The sequence below is a fragment of the Rutidosis leptorrhynchoides genome, chromosome 9 (assembly GCF_046630445.1).
Source record: "Rutidosis leptorrhynchoides isolate AG116_Rl617_1_P2 chromosome 9, CSIRO_AGI_Rlap_v1, whole genome shotgun sequence".
NCBI lineage: Eukaryota > Viridiplantae > Streptophyta > Magnoliopsida > Asterales > Asteraceae > Rutidosis > Rutidosis leptorrhynchoides.
The window spans coordinates 269,158,095-269,182,981 of record NC_092341.1 but is presented as its reverse complement, the minus strand read 5'-3'; positions in this window follow the sequence as shown (position 1 = coordinate 269,182,981).

The following is a 24,887-nucleotide window of genomic DNA, read 5'->3' as shown; positions in this document are numbered from 1 at the left end:
ATTTACGGCGAAATCAGTTTGTAAGACATTCGAAGAACGTTCCAAGAATGTCTTGGTTTATAAGAGACTTTCGTTTGAAAGATGGGGGATATCACATTGGGAAACCCATAAGTTACGATGTGTTTACTTTGACGCATATATTGCAGGGAACCCAAATGCTATTTTACGCAACGGGTTAAGAAATTATTTTGACTCAATGTATCCGAATATAGGACTTCATGATTTAGAAAAAGCGGCTAACATGCAACATAAAGAAGCATGCTATGCTTACGGGTTAGTAATGTTCGCTTCTCACCAAAGTGAGAAAAAGAACATCGGGCTACAGCTATTAAACAAAACGTTCCCACAAGTGACGGAGTCGGTAATTGGGGTAAGAAATGAGGTTTTTAGGTTATTACGAGACTGTTGGTCATTACGTAACCCTCGTCCCTTTGAAGACGTTACAACACGCTGTCTTATCAACGGCCATAACGGTTATGTTCCACAAGACCAAGGATGGGAAGTAGTCCTAGTAAAACCAGAATGCATGACTTGTTTCTGGACGTATGAATTACGTGTCTTTATTGCCTTTGCTGAACGACTTGTGTACTAGCTAGAATTATCTTCACAACTATTTTGTATCAAAGTTATTGTGTGCTATATTTCATGCTTTATGTAAAATAAGCGGTATTGTAAGTTTGTAAAATATTGTATAAAAGTTTGAACGCGAAATATTATTATAATCAGTTTTTCATATAGAATTGTAGTTGTTGAATTGTATATTAGCTACTAAGTATGAACTTAACGGGTAGGTACTACCCGAATTTAAACTTATAAAACGCTAATATGAAGAAAAAGCTTTTATAAATGAGTTCATATTATGCTACGAAATACTATTAACTACTCTTAATATTCTGTATGATTAACTTGTTCCATTTGACTATTTTGAAGGAAATGGCACCGACTACTCGACACACCGTGAATATGAATGAAGAGGAATTCCGTACTTTTCTAGCTTCAAACATAGCCGCAGTACAGGCTGCGCTACATACCAACAATAACCTTGGATCTAGCAGTACAGGAAATCGTGTAGGATGCACCTACAAAGAATTCACTGCCTGCAAACCTTTGGAATTTGATGGAACCGAAGGACCGATCGGATTGAAACGGTGGACCGAGAAGGTCGAATCGGTGTTTGCCATAAGTAAGTGTACTGAAGAGGACAAAGTGAAGTACGCTACGCATACATTCACAGGTTCTGCGTTAACATGGTGGAATACCTATCTAGAGCAAGTGGGACAAGATGATGCTTACGTACTACCGTGGTCAGCATTCAAGCACTTGATGAACGAGAAGTACCGTCCCAGAACCGAGGTCAATAAGCTCAAGACAGAACTTAGAGGGTTACGAACCCAAGGATTTGATATTACCACGTACGAAAGACGATTCACAGAATTGTGCCTATTGTGTCCGGGAGCGTTCGAAGATGAGGAAGAGAAGATCGACGCGTTTGTGAAAGGATTACCGGAAAGAATCCAAGAAGATATAAGTTCACACGAGCCCGCCTCCATACAACAGGCATGTAGAATGGCTCACAAACTAGTGAACCAGATTGAGAAAAGAATTAAAGAACAGACGGCTGAAGAGGCCAATGTGAAGCAAGTCAAAAGAAAGTGGGAGGAAAACGGTGATAAGAATCACCAATACAACAACAACAGCAATTACAATAATAATCGCAACAATTATCCCAACAATCGTAACATCAATCGCAATGACAACAAACGGCCCAACAACAACAACAACAACAACAACAACAACAGCAACAACAACAACAACAACAACAACAACAATAACAACAACAACAACAACAACAACAACAACAACAACAACAACAACAACAACAACAACAACAACAACAACAACAACAACAACAACAACAACAACAACAACAACAACAACAACAGCAACTACAACAATCGTCCCAACAGCAATAACAATCGCAACAACAACAACAATCAAAAGTAGCTATGCCAAAGGTGTGAAAAGTATCACTCGGGGTTCTGCACCAAATTTTGCAACAAGTGTAAAAGAAATGGTCATAGCGCGGCGAAGTGTGAGGTCTACGGACCAGGGGTTAACAGAACGAAAGGAACAAATGGTGTCGGAACGAGTAATGGCGGAGCAAGTAGTGTCGGAGCAAGTTATGCCAATGTAGTTTGTTATAAATGTGGAAAACCGGGCCACATTATTAGAAATTGCCCGAACCAGGAGAACACGAATGGACAAGGCCGCGGAAGAGTTTTCAATATTAATGCGGCAGAGGCACAGGAAGACCCGGAGCTTATTACGGGTACGTTTCTTATTGACAATAAATCTGCTTACGTTTTATTTGATTCGGGTGCGGATACAAGCTATATGAGTAGAGATTTTTGTGCTAAATTAAGTTGTCCATTGACGCCGTTGGATAGTAAATTTTTACTCGAATTGGCAAATGGTAAATTAATTTCAGCAGATAATATATGTCGGAATCGAGAAATTAAACTGGTTAGCGAAACATTTAAGATTGACTTGATACCAGTAGAGTTAGGGAGTTTTGATGTGATAATCGGTATGGACTGGTTGAAAGAAGTGAAAGCAGAGATCGTTTGTTACAAAAATGCAATTCGCATTATAAGAGAAAAAGGAAAACCCTTAATGGTGTACGGAGAAAAGGGCAACACGAAGCTACATCTTATTAGTAATTTGAAGGCACAAAAACTAATAAGAAAAGGTTGCTATGCTGTTCTAGCACACGTCGAGAAAGTACAAACTGAAGAAAAGAGCATCCATGATGTTCCCGTCGCAAAAGAATTTCCCGATGTATTTCCGAAAGAATTACCGGGATTACCCCCACATCGATCCGTTGAATTTCAAATAGATCTTGTACCAGGAGCTGCACCAATAGCTCGTGCTCCTTACAGACTCGCACCCAGCGAGATGAAAGAACTGCAAAGCCAATTACAAGAACTTTTAGAGCGTGGTTTCATTCGACCAAGCACATCACCGTGGGGAGCTCCTGTTTTGTTTGTCAAGAAGAAAGATGGTACATTCAGGTTGTGTATCGACTACCGAGAGTTGAAAAAACTTACCATCAAGAACCGCTACCCACTACCGAGAATCGATGACTTATTTGATCAACTACAAGGCTCGTATATTTATTCAAAGATTGACTTACGTTCCGGGTATCATCAAATGCGGGTGAAAGAAGATGATATTCCAAAGACTGCATTCAGAATACGTTACGGTCATTACGAGTTTATGGTCATGCCGTTTGGTTTAACTAATGCACCAGCTATGTTCATGGACCTTATGAACCGTGTGTGTGGACCATACCTTGACAAGTTTGTCATTGTTTTCATTGATGACATACTTATTTACTCAAAAGAATGACCAAGAACACGGTGAACATTTGAGAAAGGTGTTAGAAGTATTGAGGAAGGAAGAATTGTACGCTAAATTTTTAAAGTGTGCATTTTGGTTGGAAGAAGTTCAATTCCTCGGTCACATAGTGAACAAAAAAGGTATTAAGGTGGATCCGGCAAAGATAGAAACTGTTGAAAAGTGGGAAACCCCGAAAACTCCGAAACACATACGCCAGTTTTTAGGACTAGCTGGTTACTACAGAAGGTTCATCCAAGACTTTTCCAGAATAGCAAAACCCTTGACTGCATTAACGCATAAAGGGAAGAAATTTGAATGGAAGGATGAACAAGAGAAAGCGTTTCAGTTATTGAAGAAAAAGCTAACTACGGCACCTATATTGTCATTGCCTGAAGGGAATGATGATTTTGTGATTTATTGTGACGCATCAAAGCAAGGTCTCGATTGTGTATTAATGCAACGAACGAAGGTGATTGCTTATGCGTCTAGACAATTGAAGATTCACGAGCAAAATTATACGACGCATGATTTGGAATTAGGCGCGGTTGTTTTTGCATTAAAGACTTGAAGGCACTACTTATATGGGGTCAAAAGTATTATATATACCGACCACAAAAGTCTTCAACACATATTTAATCAGAAACTACTGAATATGAGGCAGCGTAGGTGGATTGAATTGTTGATTGATTACGACTTTGAGATTCGTTACCACCCGAGGAAAGCAAATGTGGTAGCCGACGCCTTGAGCAGGAAGGACAGAGAACCCATTCGAGTAAAATCTATGAATATAATGATTCACAATAACCTTACTACTCAAATAAAGGAGGCGCAACAAGGAGTTTTAAAAGAGGGAAATTTAAAGGATGAAATACCCAAAGGATCGGAGAAGCATCTTAATATTCGAGAAGACAGAACCCGGTATAGGGCTGAAAGGATTTGGGTACCAAAATTTGGAGATATGAGAGAAATGGTACTTAGAGAAGCTCATAAAACCAGATACTCAATACATCCTGGAACGGGGAAGATGTACAAGGATCTCAAGAAACATTTTTGGTGACCGGGTATGAAAGCCGATGTTGCTAAATACGTAGGAGAATGTTTGACGTGTTCTAAGGTCAAAGCTGAGCATCAGAAACCATCAGGTCTACTTCAACAACCCGAAATCCCGGAATGGTAATGGGAAAACATTACCATGGATTTCATCACTAAATTACCAAGGACGGCAAGTGGTTTTGATACTATTTGGGTAATAGTTGATCGTCTCACCAAATCAGCACACTTCCTGCCAATAAGAGAAGATGACAAGATGGAGAAGTTAGTACGACTGTATTTGAAGGAAGTCGTCTCCAGACATGGAATACCAATCTCTATTATCTCTGATAAGGATGGCAGATTTATTTCAAGATTCTGGCAGACATTACAACAAGCATTAGGAACTCGTCTAGACATGAGTACTGCCTATCATCCACAAACTGATGGGCAGAGCAAAAGGACGATACAAACGCTTGAAGATATGCTACGAGCATGTGTTATTGATTTCAGAAACAGTTGGGATCGACATCTACCGTTAGCAGAATTTTCCTACAACAACATCTACCATTCAAGCATTGAGATGGCGCCGTTTGAAGCACTTTATGGTAGAAAGTGCAGGTCTCCAATTTGTTGGATTGAAGTGGGGGATAGACAGATTACGGGTCCGGAGATAATACAAGAAACTACCGAGAAGATCATCCAAATTCAACAACGGTTGAAAACCACCCAAAGTCGACAAAAGAGCTACGCTGACATTAAAAGAAAAGATATAGAATTTGAAATTAGAGAGATGGTCATGCTTAAAGTTGCACCTTGGAAAGGCGTTGTTCGATTTGGTAAACGAGGGAAATTAAATCCAAGGTATATTGGACCATTCAAGATTATTGATCGTGTCGGACCAGTAGCTTACCGACATGAGTTACCTCAATAACTCGCGGCTGTACATAACACTTTCTACGTCTCGAATTTGAAGAAATGTTTTACTAAAGAAGATCTCACTATTCCGTTAGATGAAATCCAAATCAATGAAAAACTTCAATTTATCGAAGAACCCGTCGAAATAATGGATCGTGAGGTTAAAAGACTTAAGCAAAACAAGATACCAATTGTTAAGGTTCGATGGAATGCTCGTAGAGGACCCGAGTTCACCTGGGAACGAGAAGATCAGATGAAGAAGAAATACCCGCATTTATTTCCAGAAGATACGTCAACACCTCCAACTGCTTAAAATTTCGGGACGAAATTTATTTAACGGGTGGGTACTGTAGTGACCCGAACTTTTCCATGTTTATATATATATTAAATGAAATTGTTATTTACATGATTAAGTATTTCCAACATGTTAAGCAATCAAACTTGTTAAGACTTGATTAATTGAAATAAGTTTCATATAGACAATTGACCACCCAAGTTGACCGGTGATTCACGAACGTTAAAACTTGTAAAAACTATACGATGACATATATATGGTTATATATATAGTTAACATTATTTTATTATAAGTATGTATCTCATTAGGTATTTTAACAATGAGTTATATGCATAAAAATGAGACTATTAATTTAAGAAACTCGAAAACGATATATATAACGATTATCGTTATAACAACGTCTTACTAGGTACATATGAATCATATTAAGATATTGATACACTTGGTTAATTATGTTAAATGATAAGTAAATATATTATTAAGTGTATTAACAATGAAATACATATGTAAAAATAAGACTACTAACTTAATGATTTCGAAACGAGACATATATGTAACGATTATCGTTGTAACGACATTTAACTGTATATACATCATACTAAGATATATTATATATCATAATATCATGATAATATAACAATTTAACATCTCATTTTTTATAATAAACAATGGGTTAACAACATTCAACAAGATCGTTAACCTAAAGGTTTCAAAACAACATTTACATGTAACTACTAACGATGACTTAACGACTCAGTTAAAATGTATATACATGTAGTGTTTTAATATGTATTCATACACTTTTGAAAGACTTCAAGACACTTATCAAAATACTTCTACTTAACAAAAATGCTTACAATTACATCCTCGTTCAGTTTCATCAACAATTCTACTCGTATGCACCTGTATTCGTACTCATACAATACACAGCTTTCAGATGTATGTACTATTGGTATATACACTCCAATGATCAGCTCTTAGCAGCCCATGTGAGTCACCTAACACATGTGGGAACCATCATTTGGCAACTAGCATGAAATATCTCATAAAATTACAAAAATATGAGTAATCATTCATGACTTATTTACATGAAAACAAAATTACATATCCTTTATATCTAATCCATACACCAACGACCAAAAACACTTACAAACACTTTCATTCTTCAATTTTCTTCATCTAATTGATCTCTCTCAAGTTCTATCTTCAAGTTCTAAGTGTTCTTCATAAATTCCAAAAGTTCTAGTTTCATAAAATCAAGAATACTTCCAAGATTGCAAGTTTACTTCCAAGTTTTCTAAATCCATTCCAAGTAATCATCCAAGATCAAGAAACCTTTGTTACTTACAGTAGGTTATCTTTCTAATACAAGGTAATAATCATATTTAAACTTTAATTCAATTTCTATAACTATAACAATCTTATTTCGAGTGGAAATCTTACTTGAAATTGTTTTCGTGTCATGATTCTGCTTCAAGAACTTTCAAGCCATCCAAGGATCCTTTGAAGCTAGATCTATTTTTCTCATTTCCAGTAGGTTTATCCAAGGAACTTGAGGTAGTAATGATGTTCATAACATCATTCGATTCATACATATAAAGCTATCTTATTCGAAGGTTTAAACTTGTAATCACTAGAACATAGTTTAGTTAATTCTAAACTTGTTCGCAAATAAAAGTTAATCCTTCTAACTTGACTTTTAAAATCGACTAAACACATGTTCTATATCTATATGATATGCTAACTTAATGATTTAAAACCTGGAAACACGAAAAACACCGTAAAACCTGATTTACGCCGTCGTAGTAACACCGCGGGCTGTTTTGGGTTAGTTAATTAAAAACTATGATAAACTTTGATTTAAAAGTTGTTATTCTGAGAAAATGATTTTTATTATGAACATGAAACTATATCCAAAAATTATGTTTAAACTCAAAGTGGAAGTATGTTTTCTAAAATGGTCATCTAGACGTCGTTCTTTCGACTGAAATGACTACCTTTACAAAAAAGACTTGTAACTTATTTTTCCGACTATAAACCTATAATTTTTCTGTTTAGATTCATAAAATAGAGTTCAATATGAAACCATAGCAATTTGATTCACTCAAAAAGGATTTAAAATGAAGAAGTTATGGGTAAAACAAGATTGGATAATTTTTCTCATTTTAGCTACGTGAAAATTGGTAACAAATCTATTCCAACCATAACTTAATCAACTTGTATTGTATATTATGTAATCTTGATATACCATAGACACGTATACAATATTTTGACCTATCATGTCGACACATCTATATATATTTCGGAACAACCATAGACACTCTATATGTGAATGTTGGAGTTAGCTATACAGGGTTGAGGTTGATTCCAAAATATAGTTTGAGTTGTGATCAATACTGAGATACGTATACACTGGGTCGTGGATTGATTCAAGATAATATTTATCAATTTATTTCTATACATCTAACTGTGGACAACTAGTTGTAGGTTACTAACGAGGACAGCTGACTTAATAAACTTAAAACATCAAAATATATTAAAAGTGTTGTAAATATATTTTGAACATACTTTGATATATATGTATATATTGTTATAGGTTCGTGAATCAACTAGTGGCCAAGTCTTACTTCCCGACGAAGTAAAAATCTGTGAAAGTGAGTTATAGTCCCACTTTTAAAATCTAATATTTTTGGGATGAGAATACATGCAGGTTTTATAAATGATTTACAAAATAGACACAAGTACGTGAAACTACATTCTATTGTTGAATTATCGAAATCGAATATGCCCCTTTTTATTAAGTCTGGTAATCTAAGAATTAGGGAACAGACACCCTAATTGAGGCGAATCCTAAAGATAGATCTATTGGGCCTAACAAACCCCATCTAAAGTACCGGATGCTTTAGTACTTCGAAATTTATATCATATCCGAAGGGTGTCCCGGAATGATGGGGATATTCTTATATATGCATCTTGTTAATGTCGATTACCAGGTGTTCACCATATGAATGATTTTTATCTCTATGTATGGGATGTGTATTGAAATATGAAATCTTGTGGTCTATTGTTACGATTTGATATATATAGGTTAAACCTATAACTCACCAACATTTTTGTTGACGTTTAAAGCATGTTTATTCTCAGGTGAATACTAAGAGCTTCCGCTGTTGCATACTAAAATAAGGACAAGATTTGGAGTCCATGTTTGTATGATATTGTGTAAAAACTGCATTCAAGAAACTGATTTCGATGTAACATATTTGTATTGTAAACCATTATGTAATGGTCGTGTGTAAACAGGATATTTTAGATTATCATTATTTGATAATCTACTTAAAGTTTTTTAAACCTTTATTTATGAAATAAAGGTTATGGTTTGTTTTAAAAAATGAATGCAGTCTTTGAAAAACGTCTCATATAGAGGTCAAAACCTCGCAACGAAATCAATTAATATGGAACGTTTTTAATCAATAAGAACGGGACATTTCACAAACCTCTTCGGCCGATATCCAAAATTTTTTTTGATTTGGTTCACGTACTTTTTCTTTGCCTTTTCATTTGTGTTTTCTTCTCCTCACGCCACCGGGTTGTTCGGGCTCATCGTCGGGTTGAGTTTGTGGTTGAGTTTCTGCTTGTGTTTGACCTTGAAGTTGTGAGAGTTGTTGGGCTAAGACCGAGCTCTCTTTGAATCTCTTGTAATTTTTGGATTTGCTGTAATCTTTGAATTTATTGCTCAATTTCTTTTTGGCTCATATTAAATGAGCTAGTAGTATAGTTGGCAAAATCAAGAGATGAAGGTCGAGATGAAGACGATGAGCCCGGAGTAGTCGGTTGAGACGACCCGTCCTAATCCATAATGATGAATACAATAACATATGATTACATTGCGAGGTATTTGTGACGACCCTGAAATTTCTGACCAAATTTAGACTTAATCTTTAAATGATTTCGACACGATAAGTAATGTCTGTAATACGGAGTCTCAAATTTTTTGAACTGTTTTCATACAATCATTTAACTTCGACCATTTTCGACGATTCACGAACTATTACTTGTAAGTAAATAGATACACACACACACACATATATATATATATATATATATATATATATATATATATATATATATATATATATATATATATATATATATATAAATAATTTGAAATATAGTTTGATATAATATATGATTTAATTGTAAGAACTACATTGTAAAATCTATTATTAAAATAAATCTATATATACATAAAAAGTATATTAAATACATAATTTGTGATTTAGAAGTTTTAGTAAACGACGGTAACGCTTAATTGTCTTTCGATTGTTAGCAAACGAGTTAAAAAGGAACTTATGTGATTTTAAAATAAACGGTGATCCGAAAATGAGTTCTATAAATTATAGGCTTATTAATAATATATTTAGAAGTTATTTGATAAATTTTAACAATAACTATATTTTACTTGGTATTGGGAGTGAATAATTAATGTAATTTTTATTTTATAGTTAATGACCGAATTTTATACCATATTGACCGAAATAAATAAAGATACTTAATTTAAAAATTTGGGATTATTCTGAAATACTTTTATCCGCCACTGTTGAACAACGGAGCCCGAATTTCTCTATATTGTATGTGGACTGGGAACACAGTATTTAAACCCGTGATTTGAATGAACACCAAGATTATTATTTTTCTCCCACATGTGATAAAAGGTTGTAAATTTATTATTATTAATTATTAAAAGTTTACAGCTGTATTCATATTATTTAGTGAATGAATGATTGAGTGGGTACTCTTTTCTCACTCTCTATTATTCCATATAGACATATGCATATATACTTGCATATATATTACATACACTTACACATTTACGATTACTCTTCAAGTTTTTCATTCGACTTACAACACAACCACAACCCTCTTCCATCCATAAACCACCGTCATCACTTTTCTCTTTCTTTCTTTCTTCTCCAATCGTGAAAACACCACCACAAACTCACCACCTCAGCTTGAACCACCACCACCGAGAATAACCACACTTGCAACCTTTGAAAACAAATGGTAATCATCGTTATCTGCTGCAACCTTTCTACGTTTTCTTTTTATTCGTGAATCTTAACAAACCGCAACCATCGGCCACCATGCCATCACCACCAATCACAACTACCGTAACACCATCATCTAAACTACTGCTGTTACGGTTAGAATTCACCCAAACCAAACACCACCATTTGCTTGTCTCTTGCTTGATTTCAGTTTCGTTTACATCACCACTAAATCACTACCACCACCTCGATCAGTTTACAGCTGCAACCAATTTCTGTTATCTATTTTGCTCGAGCTCCATCAACCCTAATTATTTTCTGTTGCAGCTCAAACAAGGATGCTACAGCTTTTGTCTTTCTTTACTGATCGAACAGACCAACACCACTACCTTCGTACACTCTTACTATATCCTTCTTCTTCAATTAATCAACAACCTACGAATCATTATCAATCTTATTACCTCCTGTTTCCTGGTTATGGTTTAACGCCAACACCCATCAAGTTGTTACCATTACAATTGCAGTAAACATGAATTGAATAAGAATACATTTTTTTTCCTTTCGTTCCAGTTGTACTCAATCGTTTCTGTCTATGAGGTTGTTACAGCGACAAGCGAGGATTAAGATGATGATACTAATCGTTCTTACTGCTGCTGTAATCGAGATCTATGGAGGTTGGACAATTAACTGGTATCACGATATTGATGACAGAAAAGAAGATGATGGTACATAAAATAGCGAAAACGATGTAATGAAGATGTTATGATAACGATTAAAATGATGCGAGGAAGATGATGTTATGACGTTGATGTTAGTGATAATGATGATTACGGATTAAAATGATGAGGATGATATTTTTTATGAGGTGATGTTGACAATGATGTTAGTGAAGAGGATGAAAACCGAAATCTTGTTAAAAGAAATTAAAATCTTAATTAGATCATAAATGAAACATCGGAGCAGTGGTTAGGTGTGTTGTGTTTAAAAAAAAGGTCGGGTGTTCGATCCTAGGCTGCTGCAAAATTATTTTTTTGTAAATAACCTGCTGTTGGGTCCATTATTGGACTAGAATTTCATGTTGGGCCAAGTTCCTGTTGGGCCGAGATATAAGTTTCTACTGGGCTGAGTTATAAGTTCTTGGGGCTAGTAAATTGATTCTTGGACTGCATCATCTCATTGGGCTTTTAACTTGGACTGGATCAGTAATTGGACTTCAATATGTATATATAGGTATAAATATTATTATTATTATTATTATTATTATTATTATTATTATTATTATTATTATTATTATTATTATTATTATTATTGTTATTATTAAAATTATATTACTATTATTAGTATTAAAAACTATGATTATTATTATTATCATTACCAATATTACCAATATTACCATTATTAACATTTTATTAGTAATATTATTATAATTATTATTATGAGTATTATCATTTTATTTATTATTATTTTATAATAAATATAAAATATACTTATAACATATACTATATTACATTAATATTACACAAATTGTTATAAAATATTATTATCCATAATTTTATATATAATTAATTTACATATAGTATAAATATATATTTTAACATAATCATACATATAAATATACATTTTGATACACTATATAATATTTTTAAGTATATATATAAAATTTATAATAAATGACATATATATACTCTAATTAAAATATTTTAATAAGAATTGGATATATATAAATATTAAGTATAATAATAATATTTGTTTACTACCATTATATGTGTTAATACTACTTGATAAATAATTGATATAGGTTCGTGAATCTGAGACCAACCCTGAATTGTCCAGTTCAGTCGTATGCATATTTTTACTACAAAATATCGTATTGTGAGTTTCATTTACTCCCTTTTTAAATGCTTTTGCAATATATATTTTTAGGACTGAGAATACATGCACTTTTATAAATGTTTGACGAAATAGACACAAGTACTTGAAACTACATTCTATGGTTGGATTACTATACCGAATATCGCCCCTTCAAGTCTGGTAACCTAAGAATTAGGGAAATGGCCCCTAATTGACGCGAATATTAAAGATAGATCTATGGGCCTAACAAACCCCATTCTGGAATTTAGAATGCTTTAGTACTTCGATTTTAAAAGGTGATTGCGATTGCCGTTGTATAGCATACTTGCGAGTATGCGGGGGATATTCTATATGCATCCTTGTTAGTTCGGTTACCAGGTGTTCATCATACGAATGATTTTTATACACTTGCGAGTGTAATGTTATTATTGAAAAATGAAATCTTGTGGTCTATTAAAATTATGGAAACGATTGATTATGATAAACTAATAAACTCACCAACCTTTTGGTTGACACTTGAAAGCATGTTTATTCTCAGGTATTAAAGAAATCTTTCACTGTGCATATGCTCATTTAAGAGATATTACTTGGAGTCATTCATGACATATTTCAAAAGACGTTGCATTCGAGTCGATGAGTTCATCAAGAATATTATTAAGTCATTTATAGTTGGATATATTATGAAATGGTATGCATGCCGTCAACTTTCATTGTGATGAAAGTTTGTCTTTTAAAAACGAATGCAATGTTTGTAAAATGTATCATATAGAGGTCAAATACCTCGCGATGTAACCAAATGTAATGTATTCATCCAGATGGATTAGGACGGGTCACTTCAGTATTTGACCTCTAAATGATACATTTTACAAACATTGCATTCGTTTTTAAAAGACAAGCTTTCATTACAACGAAAGTTGACAGGCATGCATACTATCTCATAATATATCCAAACTATGAATGACTTATTATCAATCTTGATGAACTCAACGACTCGAATGCAACATCTTTTGAAATATGCCTTGAATGACTCCAAGTAATATCTTTAAAATGCACATCGGAAGATTTTCTTAATACCTGAGAATAAACATGCTTTAAAGTGTCAACCAAAAGGTTGGTGAGTTCATTAGTTTATCATCAACAATCATTTCCATAGTTTTAATAAACCACAAGATACTCATATTTCGAAAACAATCTGTGCATGTCTGCTCACTGCTGTAAAAAAAATCATTCATATGAAGAACACCGGAAATTTACAAAACAATCTCACCAACGGTAGCTAATGCATCGTGCAATGCAAAAATTTCTCACCGATAGTAGCTAATAAATCAAACCATTTCGGTAGCTAATGCATCGTGCAATGCAAAAATTTCTCATCGATGGTCGATAATCTTTATAGAAATCGAACCTCTGAATCCAAATAATTCTATCATAGAATGCAGTTTTTAGTACTTGTGTCTATTTCGTCAAACATTTATAAAAGCAGTTCATGTATTCTCAGTTCAAAAATATATCTCAAAAGTATTTAATAAAATAGTTATAATAACAGCGCATGTATTCTCAGTCCCAAAAATGTAAAGAGTAAAAAGGAATCAAATGAACTCACAATACAGTATTTCGTAGTAATTATGCATATGATGGCATTGAACAAGTGCAAGGTTGGCCTCGGATTCACGAACCTATATTAGTGTGTGTGTGTGTGTGTATATATATATATATATATATATATATATATATATATATATATATATATATATATATATATATATATATATATATATATATATATTGGTCAATATCTGTCTAACAATTTAGGTCAGGTCATAGTGTATCACAATCCTAATGCTCGAGATTATCATGCGAAAGTTAACAAAAGTCAATTTGACCCAAGATGATTTACAAAATCTATACATGTTTATTATATAACTTAAATAGTCATTTTATATATATAAATATATTTATTAGATTTTGCTAGGGTAAATAATACAAGTCATTTATTAATAAAGATTTACATTAAAATTTTATATATGATAAAAATATACTTTTATATATCTTAAGTAATAAAATTTATAAAGTTCATTTAATATCATAAAAATATAGTGGTATGTATTATTATATTACGGGTGGTAAAAATATCTTTGTATCACATATTTATTTGATAAGATAATATTGATAATAATAATAAAAGTTGTATTATTTTGTAATAATAATGATAATTATTATTATTATTCTACTAATAAAAATAACAATATTTATATTTACTAATGATGATATTAATTATGATAAAATAATAATTCTAATCATGATAATTTTAATAATAACGATACTTTTTAATAATAATATTTTTTTATAACAATAATAATTCTAAAAAAAATGATAATTTTTATTACTAATACTAAAATAATAATAGTAATGATATTTAATAATAACAATGATATTTCTATTAAAATCATAATTTTAATAAAAATGATAGTTTTAATATTAATGATACTTTTAATAATAATAACGATAAAAATAATAAAATGACAGTTTTGATAAAAAATAGTAATTATTTTAATAATAATAATAATAATAATAATAATAATAATAATAATAATAATAATAATAATAATGATTATTAGATAATAATAATAATGACAATAATAACGACGATAACGATACCAATAACGCTACGATAATAATAACGATAACGATAACGATAACGATAACGATAACGTTAACGATAATAATAATCATATTAACAATAATACTTAAAATTATAGATAATTCAATTGACTATAACTTCTAATCCGTTCATCGAAATCATACGCATTCTAAATGAAAAGTTATTAATTTTTCGCTAGCTTTCCAACGACATGCATATCATATACCTTATCTCAATCTGTTAGGACCCCAAAGTTGTATAGTTTTAATGTGAAATAAGCTTAAATGATGATTCTTTAGAAGAGGGCTATATAAGGAACCTAAGTAGTCCTAATTAGATAGTCATTGCATCGTAACTGAGTTCTAGAAGCTGTGGAATGTAAATCTTATTCATTCTCTCTCATACCGAGTCTCCTTTACACTTACCGAATCTCATTCTAACTTGTCTTTTCTTCTAATCTCAACATGATCTGACCTATCATTTGGTATCAGAGCTTCCAGGGAGTGATATTACATCACTAGATTGATCCAGAGATTGAAGATTACAGAATCTGAGCACTCTCGGTATATTAATCAGATTTGGTATAATCAAATCTGATAATCTGACGTTCAAATTCTTGTGATAAGTTCAGCGAAGGTGTATTAGGTTGATTAGAAAGAGTTTCAATCATCATTACAGCTTTTTAACATCAATTATGAAGAATCAAGTTGATTTTTAGAGTTCGTGGCTAAAACTCTCGGTATTCATCATTTCCAGCTTGATTATGTAGTTTAGTAAAGGTTTGAGGTTTCAGTTGTGATCGTGAGGTGTTTAATCACATTTCTGACGGTTTAATTTCATTAATTCTTCAAGTTTTGAAGATTTGATCTACATTCGGTATCGTAACTGCTATACCGAATCTGCTTCAAAGCTATTAATTCTCAATCAGTGTTGCAGATTGTGGTGTGTTTGTGATTCTATCACATTCAGTTTGGTCATATGCAGCTAATTGGTGTGATTTGAGAAAGAATTTGTTTGAATTCTAAGTTTTCATACTTAGACTCGGTATTGTCAACTGCTACAGTTGACATTCGGTATCCTATATATTCGGTATCTTTGATATTTTGTGTGATACTAACTTGTTTCCTTGTGCAGCAAGGTTACAGAATCTAATTCAAAGGAATTGAATTGTGTTTGAACTCAATTTCATACAGAATCTGACTACCGAGTCAGATTCCGAATCAGAATATTGGTATCACTTAATTCATTAGTTTTAAGTGTTCTCAGCCTACAAATCTTGTAGTTACCGAATCTATACTGAATCTGGGTGTGTTACTTGTATTTCTGATCAGTTTCTGATACAGAATCTTGTTTACGTAATCTGCTACAGTACCGAATCAGATACCGAATCTGACATTTTTGTTAGATTGTTGTGATTTTTCATCCTAGATTTGTGTAATACCGAATCTACCTCATTTTCAAGATGTCTACTCAAGATACTTTGATTATTGGATCAGATTCCCGTCCTCCAGTGTTGTTTGATGGCAAGTACACTCAGTGGCTTCAACGAATCACTCAGTACATAGACTATAAGGGTGAGAAAGCAAAGTACATATTGGCTTCTCTGAGAGATGGTCCAGTTATAGATTATCATCCGGATACTGGTATGCCAATTCCAGTCTATGAACTTTCTGGTGATAAACGTGAGAGAGCTCAGGGTGACATAGAGGCAAAGAACATTGTTATGCAAGCTATCCCGTATGAGTTGTTTGAAAATGTTGATAGCAACACCACTGCAAAAGATATATGGGATGAGATCAAACGACAGCAAGAAGGTTATGACATGTCAGATGTTACTAAACTGAATAAGGCTCTGGGATTTTATGAAGATTTCAAGCAGGAACCTGATGAACCACTCAAGGATACCTATCGTCATTTCAATGGTGTTCTTAATGAGTTGAAAAGGTGCAAGATCATAAAAGTAAATGCTGAAGTCAATATGAAATTTCTCAAAAAGCTCAATGTTGATTGGCTTTCTTATGGAACCATTGTTCGATCTACCAAAAAGATTGACAAGTTGACTATTCATGAGCTTGTTGGAGTTCTTATGCATTACCAACCTGAAGTGTCTAAACTTTAAGAAGGAAGGAAAGAGTCATCTCCAAGTGATCCTCTTGCTCTCATTGCCAAAAAGAAGAGCAAATCATTTACGACTTCCAAAAGTTTGTCTAAGAAAGTGCTTGTTGAAGAATTAACTGATTCTGAAGAGTTGAATCTTTCTGATGTTGATGATTCTCACCTTGAATTAGTCAAAATGGCAGCCATGTTCACAAAAGCCTTGAACAAACACAAGTTCAAAGGCAAATCAAGCAATCAACGTAAGAACTCATCGTCTTCCTCGTACTACAAGAAAGCTAATCACTCAAAACAACAACAACATGCTGATGATTCCAAGAAGGATGAATCAATCGGATTCAATTGTGGCAAAGCTGGTCATTACTCTCGTAAGTGCAAGATGCCTAAGAAGAAGGATGCAGCTTACTACAAGAAGAAAATGTTGATGGCTAAGATTGTAGAAACTGGAGGAGAGCTGAAACCGGTTGATGATACTTGGTTTAACTGGACTGACGATTCAGATTCAGAGGTGGAACATGCAAATGTTTGCAAGGTGACTAAGCTCATCAAAGCTAAGGAAACAATGGAGAATTCTGACTCAACATCCGATGATGATGAGGTACAATCATCTGAAGTTCCACCTAATTTTATAAAAGTGCAAAATGACATGATGAAAAATTTGGTCTCAATGTCAAAAAAAGTCAAAGGTTTAAAATCTGAAAACAAGATTTTAAAAGATAAAATCTAACTTTCTGAGACCAAACCATCTTCATCTAAATTACAATCGGAATTGCAAAGATTGACTGTCCAACTCAGCTCCATGGAAACTGAGTTGGAAGATCTTAAAAAATCAATTCATCCAACTAAGGTCGAAAGGACAGATTATCGTCTAAAATCGGAACGACTTGCAGAAAAAGTTCAATTTTTAGATAAAGATCTTTCTGATTTGAAAACTCAACATGAACCCACACTTTTAAAGCTAAACAAGAAAATTATTCAATTGGAAAACACCATAATTGAAAAGAACTTTGAAATCTCTTCGTTGTCAAAAGAGTCTTTTCAAATGAAAGCACAACTTGCTCGATATAAGGAAAAACTCTATCGAACAGATCAATCCAAAGCTATCATGAATATGGAACTTTCAAAACAATCGATTTTCATGAATAGACCAAAAACAATTCATGGTGAAAAGTGGGGGTTGGGTTATGAAGATCCTAAGATCTTAGATAATGCTTCCAAAAAGATTCCAGGATTATATCTTTCTGATTACTTTCAAGCTGGTTTACCATCTCATTTTGTGCATGCTTCTGATGCTGATTTTGATGATATTATTGTTAATCGCAAATCTAGGAAATACCATCAAATTAGCTTAATGTATGAGAAAATTAATGCTAAAATGGGTAAATCAAATCCTGATTTCTTGAAGGAACTTGTTGAAACTGAAAAGAATATGCAACATGAAAATTATGTGCCTAAGCGTAGACGGGTTTATATCCCAACACTCATGCTAGAGAAATACATTTTAATGCTTGAGAATGAAGTGTTTAACAAACCTAGTTCTAGCATTACTGCCATAGATGAGGTGTTTGATGAATCAACTTATGATGTGAAACCAATTCTACCGGCCTTACCTGCGTGTTCTGATAATGTTTTATGTGAAGACCTAGCACATGAACTAAATGTCTTCTTTGAGACAGAATCCCTAGGTCAAACTGATTTAGATGTAAAGGTAGAACCTCGAGATGAATCAATTGTTGAAAACTTGATAGATTTTGACACAACAATTGACCCTTTGAATGAATTTTACGTAAACATACCTGTTGTACGAAACTTGAAACGTATATTAGGTATAGTTGAACAGGAAAATGTTGATTTTCAACTTAAGTGTCAATCATTAGAACAAATTCTTGCTTTGTGTGATAAGTTGCCACCACTTCCTAAGAAAGAATGTACTTATAATTTTAAGGAAGGTGAAGTGCTAGTTTCTGCAGAGGAATTATGTCTTGAGATTAGGAGCTTAAAATAAAAAATAATTCAACTGAAACAGGCTAACACACTTAAGCAATCATCTACTGTTAAAACCAATGTGCCTGAATGTGTTGGTGGGATTAATAAGAAAGGGAAGGGAACAACAACATCTACGAATGCAAAACCCATTACTATTCTTCAAAACCCACTACATTCTCAATTTGGTAGACGTGTTTCAAAAGTTGCACCTTCAACCCAATTTGTTGTCAAGAGAGTTCATTCTAAAAATGGTTCTGTGTTAACTGAAAAGATTTCTATGATTCAAATGTCAAATCAATCAAAGGAAAGTCTTTTAACGAAATCAGTCAAGTCAACACAACACACGAGTCCAAAACCTAATTTGAGTGAGTATGATGCAAAGGAACGTAAAATCAAATTGGAAATTTTACAAAATCAATCATCTCATGTGTCAACTGAAAAGTTTGGATGTCTAACTAACAGAGGTGTTTTTCATGTCACATGTCATCATCCAAATTTGATTTACAAGTCTGTATGGGTTCCTAAGTCCACGACTAAGAAAGTAGCAACCAAACCAAAGCAATCTGCTAGTCGACCTAGGAAATCATCTTATATCTTTCAATTTTCGTCTGTGAACAAAACATCTGCTTGGAATAAGTTGTGTGTTAAGACTTCTGATAATAATGTAAAACTTGATATTGCGTACGATGCTTCATGTAATGTGGTTTTAAATGATACTTTATTGTCTAAATTGCATGATGCTTTACGTGATTATCTCATTGTTGATCCAAAGTTTATTGTTGGTACTAACCGTAGAGGACCCAAGAAACTTTGGGTACCTAAACTCTAGGAAATTACCGTTTTCAGGGTTTCGACGTCTGTGTTTGGTATATCGATTCCGGTTGCTCTCGACACATGATGGGCGATAAATCCTTTCTTGTCAATTTCGTTGACAAATTCCTAGGAACGCTTACTTTTGAAAACGATGAGATTACAGCAATAACGGGTTATGGAGATTTTGTGAAAAATGGCATAACGATCAAACGGGTCTCATATGTTGAGGGTTTGAGGTGCAGTTTATTTAGTGTCAGCCAATTTTGTGACGGAGATCTCAAGGTTTTGTTTGAACGTCGTCAATGCTCGGTGCAATCCACCGATGGAAACGATCTCCTTGTTGGTAAACGTTGTGCTTCACTTTATACTATTGACCTCAATGATGCACTCTCACATGCAACCATGTGTTTGGTTACTCGTTCAAAAAAGGAAAATTCATGGTTATGGCATCACCGGATGTCACACTTGAATTACAAGGGTATTAATCGATTGGTCTCTAAAGACTTAGTTGATGGTATTCCATGCTTTCAATATGATAAGCATCATGTGTGTCCATAATGTGCGGTGGGTAAGCTGAAACGGAATAATCATCCGCTTAAGCAACACCCCAGTACTTTATCGTCCTTGCAATTATTACATATGGACTTATGTGGACCCATGCGTATTTCTAGCCTTGGTGGTCGGAAACATGTGCTTGTCATTGTAGATGACTATACCCGATTTACGTGGATTTTCCTTCTAAGGACTAAGTTAGAAACCCCCGCCATTATCATTGAGTTCATCAAAAAGACTCAACGCTCTTTTAACAAACATGTTAAGAGTATTCGAACTGATTATGGGACGGAATTTAAGAATGACATGCTTGATAGTTATTTGAAAGATCAAGGCATTGAACATCAGTTCTCTGCTGCACGAACCCCACAATAGAATGGAGTAGTCGAACGACGTAATCGTAAGTTGTGCGAAGCAGCTCGAACGATGCTTGCTTACTCCAAACTACCTCCGAAAATGTGGGGGAGGCCATTTCCACTGCATGTTATACCCAAAATCGCTGTATCATTAATAAACGTTTTGATAAAACTCCTCATGAGTTACTATATGGTAGACGCCCGAATGTCAAATATTTCCGTGTATTTGGTTGTATATGCTATGTGCTTAACGATTTTGACAGCCTCAGAAAGTTTGATCCTTACAACGATCAGGCCATATTTCTCGGTTATTCTTCGAACAAAGCTGCCTATCGTGTCTATCACAAACGGACAAAGATGATTAAGGAAAGCATTAATGTAAGGTTCGATGAGTTATCGGGAATGGCTTTTGAACAACTCAGTTCAAAACCCGATCCTAACCTGACTACTTCTTCTTCCGCGCAAAATTCAATTTTCTTGAAGAAGGGTGTTCCTACGGTAACAACAGAGGAACTGGATATCTTGCTTGATAGTCTTTATGCTCCTCAACGGAATTCGAATGTTCAAGTCGTACCGGTTACACCATCACTGTCAAGACCCGTCCTAATCCATAAGGATGAATACAATAACATATGGTTACATCGCGAGGTACTTGACCTCTATATGTTACATTTTACAAACATTGCATTCATTTTTAAAAGACAAACTTTCATTACATCGAAAGTTGACAGACATGCATACCATTTCATAATATCCAAACTATAAATGACCTAATCTATCATTTACTTAATAATAATCTTTATTTAACTCAACGACTTGAATGCAACATCTTTTGAAATATGCCGTGAATGACTCCAAGTATTATCTTTAAAATGAGCAAATGCACAACAGAAGATTTCTTTAATACCTGAGAATAAACATGCTTACAAGTGTCAACCAAAGGTTGGGGAGTTCATTAGTTTATCGCAATCAATCATTTCCATCATTTTAATAGACCACAAGATTTAATTTTTCATAGTTAACTGCAAGAACACTCATCTGCAAAAATTATAATACAGGAACACTCATCTGTAAAAAAATTCATTCATATGGTGAACACCTGGTAACTGACATTAACATATGCATATAGAATATCCCCAAATATACAGGTACACTCATCTGTATATAAAATCGAAGTACTAAAGCATCCATAACCTGGATGGGGTTTGTTAGTCCCATAGATCTATCTTCAGGATTCGCGTCAATTAGGGGGTCTGTTCCCTAATTCTTAGGCTACCAAGCTAAAAGGGTGATATTCAATTTCGATAATCCAACCATAGAATGTAGTTTCGATTACTTGTGTCTATTTCGTAAAATATTTATAAAAGCAGCGCATGTATTCTTAGTCCCAAAAATATATAGTGCAAAAGCATTTAAAAAGGGAGTAAATGAAACTCACTATACGATATTTGTAGTAAAATATGCATACGACGGTACTGAACAATGCAGGGTTGGCATCGGATTCACGAACCTATATCATTTATATATATATATATATATATATATATATATATATATATATATATATATATATATATATATATATATATATATATATATATATATATATATATATATATATATATATTAATACATATAAATTGTAATCGAACAAATTTATATATATTATTATTAATTGTTATTTAGTAATTTAATTAACTATATTTATTTTATATATACTTTAGATAATAAATGTTAAAAATAATAATTTTAATGTTAAAAATAATAATGATGATAATCATAATTATAATATTCATAAATTTAATAATAAGAGTAATTTTCATAGGAATAATATTAATACTCATAAAATTGATGATAATGAAAATATTAAAAATGATAATAACAGTAGTTTTTAAATAAGGTGAAAAGTTTAATAATAATGATAATGAAAATAATAACTTTGATAATAGTACTTAATACTTAATAATAATAATAATAATAATAATAATAATAATAATAATAATAATAATAATAATAATAATAATAATAATAATAATAATAACAATCTTATTACTAATGATAATATTAATATTGATACTACTTAATGATATTACTAGTAATGGTAATAATAATAATAATAATAATAATAATAATAATAATAATAATAATAATAATAATAATAATAATAATAATAATAATAATAATAATAATAATAATAATAATAATAATGATGTTGATGCATTTTATGCAAGTCCCTAGACATGTACCCACGTCCATTGCAGGTGCAACAGTTTACAAGATACCATGATTGCTCGTTATTATCCTATCTGTGTTTATATGTGGTTACAGGTATTACAAGAACGCGATAAGGATGTTTGACTATGTTAGACTTAGTCAGACGTACGAGTGAAGCATCACTCGTACGGCTGACAGGCTCATACGCATGGTTGATGCTGGGCTAAGTCACAATTATAACCTAAATGAGAAAACACGAGTGAGTGATCAACCGTACGGCCGATGAGGCCAACTCGTACGAGTGATGGATGACATGTACGGTTGAGTCAACAGCTGAGGTATATAAAGGTTTATGTTCTTCATTTTAGGTTAAGCCTCTCTCACACACAATCACTCAGATCTGGTTCACCTGATCCGATTCTCTCTCAACCCAAATCACTCCAGGTAGTGAATAATAGCTCTAGGCATTAATCTAATCATAATCCTTGTTGTGGTTTGACTAATTTAATCCCAAAAAGCTTCCCATATTCACTTTGATTGGTTTGATTCACTAATTCCGCCATTGTGTGAATTAAACCTGTTGATCTCAAAGTTCCTAGTCATGTTTCATCAATGGTATCAGAGCATTGGTTGTGATTTCAACATCATCAAGTGATTTTTGGTGATTAATAGGATTTATTTTTGGGTTTTTGAGAAAAAAGTGATTTTAATCAAAAAGGAATCATTTTTACGTGTGTAATTGTAATTAGAGAGTGTATTTATGTTTGTTTAGTGCTAATCTAGCTTTTGGACGACGAAATTGAGGTTTAGCATCAATTTTTAGGGTTTTTGGGTGATTTGAGCTGAACAGCAGTTCACACGAGTGGGTCAAAATTTCTTGATCACACGCACGGTTGACCACACGGTTGATCGTCACTCGTGAACTCACACGCACGGATTAGCATAACCTTTTGAGGTTAAGTGACAAGTCTGATCACACGAGTGATCACGCATTTGACGGTGACACATACGAGTAATCACACGGTTGATTAATACTCGCACGTCTAAGAATTAGTGTTTGATTTTATTGGATAAGTATTGACACGTACGTCTGAGTGTGTGACACGTACGGTTGACACTTTCACACGTACGGTTGATACTATCACACGTACGAGTGATATCCAATATTGCACGTCTGATCTTTGTTAAAAGTTTTTTTTCAAGATGTTTAATTCAAATGACTACGCGTTGGCTGCACCGTTAGTCCAGAGCGTTACGAGTATGACTCAACGATTACTCCTCGCTGAGAGTGAATCAGTAAGTGGTACGAAATGTCCAAGGTTATTGAATATGGATAACTATTCCACTTGGAAGTCAAGATTTAAGATTTGGTTTGATGGTTAGGACACGAAGCTTTGGAAGTATATTGAAATTGAATTTCAATGGCCACGTTCACCTGTTACAAATGAATTGTATACGTTACACAATATGCCTTCAGAAGAGCGTGAAGAATATAATTTGGAGAAGAATATGTACTGTAACTTGACAAGTGCTCTTGATGGTCCGATATTCCATCAATTTCTGTGTCATGACAATTCGTTCAAGATATGGGAAGCACTTCATACTTTCAATGAAGGGAATTCGTCTTACAGAACCAGAAAAGGTTTAGAGTTGAAAGCTGAGTTTGATCGTTT